The sequence below is a fragment of the Grammomys surdaster genome, unplaced genomic scaffold, assembly GCF_004785775.1.
Source record: "Grammomys surdaster isolate TR1022 unplaced genomic scaffold, NIH_TR_1.0 474, whole genome shotgun sequence".
NCBI classification, from domain to species: Eukaryota; Metazoa; Chordata; class Mammalia; order Rodentia; family Muridae; genus Grammomys; species Grammomys surdaster.
Genome location: NW_021604893.1, coordinates 37,923 through 44,174, shown reverse-complemented (window position 1 = coordinate 44,174; position 6,252 = coordinate 37,923). Strand labels below are relative to the sequence as shown.

Here is a 6,252-nt window from a genome sequence, read left to right as displayed (position 1 = left end):
TAACTTTCCAATTAGATGCTTTCACACTTACCCCCTGCTTGCTCCTTACTATAAAGCTTTTCCAAATAAATATTTGGGGCCCACCACCACCAAAACTGCCCTGCATGATGTGATGGTGGTTCACTGGGGGACCTGAGCTAGCTGGAATAGAATAAAGATCCTGCTATGAGTTGCATCAGATTGGCTCCTGTCTGTGTTTTGGGGGATTACTAACATTTCCATGGTGCTACACCACCAAACAGAAAATTTGACTGTTGAATCAGAAAACCTACCTGGTCCCAGGGATAGTTCTGATGACATTGGGGACTCTCTGATAGAGAGGTAACATATTTCCCTTGAACTCATGCCTACACTCAAGACCGTCTGGCAGCTGAATTCAATGACTTTGCTACTGATAAGTGTCCTGAAAGTCATGATCTCTGGGTTTCATACTTGATGCCAGACATAGCCTTTTATGGCAGTTATGGGAGTAGTACTGCTTGTGAGCACTGAGAAATGAAATCCTGAATAGGGATATCTCCTGAAGATGACATAGAAGTAAGAGTTTGTGTTGGAGTTGGAAATCATCTAGGAGATTCAGGTTACAGGGCTGAGAGTTAGCATGGAGAACAGTGGGTCTTTGGAGCAGGAGGATTCATGAGTCAATTAAAATTCTGATAATCTAATAAGTATCTGGCACAATAAAATAATGAAATATTAACTTTCAATACAGTTGTGGCTTACTAGTGAGACCATGCAAACCTGGATGCTCACTCCCAGAAATTCAAATTGGGTGTTGCACTGGTCACCAATTTAAGTTCTTGAAATCTTATATGTACAGAGATCAAAAGGGAATGAGCTTTCTGATCAGTGAAGATGAGTCCCAAGAAGGTATGGTCTCAAAATTCTCTGGAACCAGGGTGTATTTGTGATGCCCAGTTGGTAGAATGTGTACTTAACATGCAGAAAAGCCCAGTTAGATCTTCACCATTACATGTACAACATGTGCTGATTTACACTTGAAGTCCCATTGGCCTTCAGCATGACAGAAAGCTAGAGTGTCTACTTCTTACTTCTTTTATTAGAGACAGGGTATCACTATGTATGGCTTCCTGGACTAGACCTTGCAGTACAGAGCACTCTGTCATAAAACTAACAGAGATTCTGCATCTAAAATCCTGGGATTAAAGAGTACACAACCAATTGTACTCTGGTTTTCTGGTTGGGTGTTTCTTTGCTTGCTTCTTGGTTGCTTGGTTGTTTGTTGATTGCCAGTCTATGCTATATAGCAAGATTTGTAGAATTCTACAGGGGAGATTTTGTGAAGAGATTGTGTGCCTAATACTCTAAGCCACTGCCAGCTCAGATCCCCAGAGGCAAAGCCCCAGCCTTCACTGAGTGGGCAACATTTGTCAGGCATGGCCAATCTTGGCTTCCATCAGGGGGACCTTCCTTGGCAAGCAGCTCCACATCACTGCCAACTCTTTGTTGTTACCTGCGTCACCTTCTCGCCAGCAAGAACGGACTCGGACACCAGGATCCTTCTGCAGCAAGCTTTATTGAAGCTGAAGAGAGGAAGACCCCGAGGGAAAAAGGAGCTCTCCTTAAATACCCCTTGGGTCGGCGTGTCCCTATTCTACTGGCTGATGCGTCGTCTCGGCAGATCTGACGTGTGTCGGGCTGCGTCAGCTTTTGGCGGTTAACAGCTGTTCGAGCATGCGCCTTGCAGGTGTTTACTGGTAATGGCGATTTCAGGAGGGAGACTGCGCATGCACGGCAGCGCACCACACTTTGTCCCCTTGGGTAATTCGACAAGTCTTGCTATATAGTATAGACTGGCTGCTTACTGGCTCCTTAAAATAGACTTAGTCAAATAATGCAGTCCTTTTGTCTCAGTCTCTTTGGTGTGAGATAATCCAAGTTAAGATAGTATTTATTGTTGAATGTGATGGTGCATGTCTCAAAACCTAGCCAATCACTTGGGGCCATAGACAGGTGGGATCTAGGCCACTCTGGTATACATAGTGTGTTCCAGGAATACATAGGAAAATAATGTTTCAAAATAAAGGAGGACCAGAAAAGAAAAACAAATGGTTCCAGGCCATCTAGGGCTACACAGAAGGACCTGTCTCAATAAAACAAGAATCAATCATTGAAAAATTAAATAAATTAATTAATAAAGGTAAGAAATAAAGAACATTAAAAAAACAGCTTTCTTTCTTTTCTGTTTTGTCAATGAGTCTTTGCATCATGTAGGTCTGGGAGCCATGGAACTCATTTTGTAGACCAGGCAGTGTGACCTTGACCTCACAGAGATCTACCTGTCTCTGCCTCTGCAGTGCTTGGATTAAAAGTATACCACCATGCACCACTTTTGTTCCCCTTTTTCCTGTTGCATTGTTTTGTTTTATCTCAGTCTTCAGCTCTGGCTGGCCTAGAGCTCACTATGTTGAAAGACAGGTCTCATGCTCATAGACATCCACCCTTATTGCCTGCTGAATGATATGATTTAGGGTGTGTGCATCCACTCCTGACTGTCCCTTTTCTTTTTGAAGTTTTGTAGCTACCTTCAGATCAGTTAGCTACTAGGTGGGCCTGATTAAATTGACCTAGCTCTCTAGAGATTAAAAATTTAGTTATTGGGGCAGGTGGGGGCGGGCCAAGGTAGCAGGTTCAGCTTTGTGGGGGCTGCACACCTGAGATAGCGTGGCACAGGAAAGGAGGCCTCCCAAACTTGCCTTTATGTCAAGAGGTGTAGGTGACAAAGGTTCATCTAGTCAAAATAAACCAAAGGTTACTGGGTCTACTTCAGACCCTGGAAGTAGAAACAGATCTGAATTACTTTCCCTTACCTTAAATCTGAATTATTACCTTAAATCTGTTGACTCACAACAATCCAAGTCCAAAAATCCATGGTACATTGATGAAGGTAACAGTTCATTACTGAGGGAATCCAGGACAGGAGGTCAAAGCAGGAACCTGGAGTTGCAGAAGACCCTGCAAAGTCACTTACAGAGATGTCTTTAGATTTCGGACATTCATCATTTCCACCACAACCTCCTTCAATGAACTCCTTGTTTAGCAAGAACAGATTTCACTCCTGACCCTTCAGCCTGACAAAGACGCCCAATACTAACGGCAGCATGGCTTATAGTCCACTCTCTCTGTCAGTGCAGTCTGTGATGGGGGAGCTGAAGAGCACACCTCTCCAAGAGAGTCCACCCTTACCCATCTCTTCTGGGAATGCACACGGGTTAGAGGTCGGCTCACTGGCTGAAGTAAAAGAGAACCCCCTGTTCTATTGGGTTATCCGTTGGGTTGGCCAGCCATCAGGGTTCAGTGATGTGCTAGCTGGACTGGAACTGGAAGATGAATGCACAGGCTGTACAGATGGAACTTTCAGGGGCACGCGCTATTTCAGCTGTGCCTTGAAGAAGGCACTGTTTGTGAAACTGAAGAGCTGCAGACCCGACTCTAGGTTTGCATCCTTGCAGCCTGTTCTCCAATCAGATTGAAAGGTGTAACTCTTTAGCATTTGGGGGCTACTTAAGTGAAGTAGTAGAAGAAAATACCCCACCTAAAATGGAAAAGGGAGGTTTAGAGATAATGATTGGAAAGAAAAAAGGCCTCCAGGGCCATTACAATTCTTGTTACTTAGACTCAACTTTATTCTGTTCTGTCCTGGACACTGTGTTACTTAGACCCAAAGAGAAAAATGATGTGGAGTGTTACAGGGTGACTCAGGAGCTACTAAGGACAGAAATAGTCAATCCTCTGAGGATATGTGGATATCTGTGTGCCACACAGATCTTGAAACTGAGGAAAATACTTGTAAAAGTTGAGGCTGCATCAGGATTTACCTCTGAAGAAAAAGATCCTGAAGAATTTCTAAATATTCTGATTCATGATATTTTAAGGGTTGAACCATTGTTAAAAATAAGGTCAGCAGGTCAAAACGTTCAAGACTGTAACTTCTATCAAATTGCTATGGAAAAAATGAGAATGTTGGAGTACCCACAATTCAGCAGTTATTAAATGGTCCTTTATCAGCAGCAACCTGAAATTTGCAGAGGCACCACCATGCTTGATTATCCAGATGCCTCGGTTTGGAAAAGACTTTAAACTGTTTAAAAAAATTTTCCCTTCCCTGGAATTAAATATAACAGATTTACTTGAAGACACTCCCAGGCAGTGCCGCATCTGTGGAGGACTTGCAGTGTATTAGTGTAGAGAGTGCTATTATGACCCGGACATCTCAGCAGGGAAGATCAAGCAGTTCTGTAAGACCTGCAGCACTCAGGTTCACCTTCATCCCAGGAGGTTGAATCATACTTATCATTCAATATCACTTCCTAAAGATTTGCCTGACTGGGACTGGAAACATGGCTGCATCTCCTGTCAGAAGATGGAGTTATTTGCTGTTCTCTGCATAGAAATGAGCCACTATGTTGCTTTTGTGAAGTATGGGAAGGATGACTATGCCTGGCTCTTCTTTGATGGCATGGCTGATCGAGAGATGGTGGTCAGAATGGCTTCAACATTCCACAAGCAACACCTTGCCTGGAAGTGGGAGAGTACTTCAAGATGTCTCTGGAGGACCTGCACTCTTTGGACTCCAGAAGGATTCAAGGGTGTGTGCACAGACTTCTTTGCAATGCATTCATGTGCATGTACCATAGTCCAACCATGAGCTTGTACAAATAACCAGGTCATCTGAGGTGGGCAGAGACCAAGCACAAACCTTAGTGCTATGTCTTTCTCCAGCTGGAGTTTATGTCTGGCACCCATTGCCAGCAATGAGTGTCTCTTGTGATGATGGTCCTTCAGCAAAGGATTCCTATGTTTCCATACAAATTGCCTTTGTGTTCCTGAAGTATTTAATAAGAAGCATTTTGCACTCTAGGAAGTATATTTGTGTTGATTTTTAAAGAATTCTAAATGAAGTTATTAATATCTTTACGTTAACTGCATTGATGATACGATACTTTTGGAAGCATACAATTTTAATTGTGATGTCTAAAACCTCTTTTAGTCCATTGAGGATGTAAATAAGTATTTCTTCTTATGGAAAAAAAATTAGTTATTGTTATAAGTGGCTTAGCTTTAGAACTGGCTTACCTGGAACTGTCAGTTTAGACCTGGGTCACCATGACTCATAGTCTGAGTATATCACCCTCTTGCCTCAGCCTCCTGACTACCTTGGTTCAGGGGACTCATGAATGGGCCCTTGTCTGGGTTCACTCTGTCCTGAGATCAGTGAGGATTAACTGGGTAGAGACTCTATCAATTAGGTGAAGTGGCAGCCTGTGTTTGGCCAGTTTGTTTGCAAAGGGAAGGTGTGAAGGTCAGGGAGGATAAAAGGCTCAGGGAGACAGAGAAGACACTGGGAAACCTCCTCACCCTACTGGTCTTAGACACCTGTCACCTTTGTCTCAGTCTGGTAATTCCCTCACCTGGACTCCCAATCTATGTCCCACAGCTCAGTCCATCCCCATTGGGGACATTACATCACAGGTGACACAAGAATTCTCCTCCAATGAGAAAATTGTAGAGTGACTTTGGCTCCAGGCATCTTGCATTCATCTAAAATGGTTTTTGTTTGTGAATTCATGTTTTTTTTCCCACTTCAAACTAGTCTTGCTCTTTTGATGATTATGGCTTGGCACTTGCCATTTAGCACAATATGGTTGAAATTTACAGTCCTCCTGCTTCTGTATCTGGAATGCTGGAGTTATAAGAATGTGTCTGCAAGTGCCACCTCTGTCTATTAATTTATGCTATTTCTGGATAAGCTAACACTCTATTCTGTGCCTCTTCCTCTCCTTCTCACTCTTCATCTTCCTCTCCATCTCCTTCTCCCTCTTCTTTCTCCCTACCTTCCCCTCTCTCTCCCACTCCCCCTCCTACCTCTCTCTCTCTTATGCTACCATACTCTTGCTCTCATTCTCTTGCCCTTACTTGCTGTCTCTTGGTCTCATTAATAGTCGTTCAGTTCAGTTTAATATTTCCAATGTTTAAAGAACAGACTTTATGGATTTAGATATTTCAGCTGTATATTTTGCCTGTATGTAATTGTATGCACATGTGTCTCTTGTATTAGGCAATCAGAAGAAATATGGATTCCCTGGTGCAGGAGAAGTGGTTGGTTTTGTTTATTATGTGGCTGCTAGGAACTACACATAGATCCACTGTCAGAACCTCTCTCCACATCTCATTTCTGGATTATTTGTTGGTTAGTTTCTCTGTTTTAAAGTCTGGTCTCTAGTAGCTCAA

The 6,252-nt window shown here is 43.0% G+C and overlaps 1 pseudogene; it reads left to right on the top strand.

The window, feature by feature from the left end:
• The first annotated feature begins 1,721 nt into the window (after positions 1-1,721).
• LOC114632966 lies at positions 1,722-4,683 on the top strand (annotated as a pseudogene).
• The last annotated feature ends 1,569 nt before the right edge of the window (positions 4,684-6,252 follow it).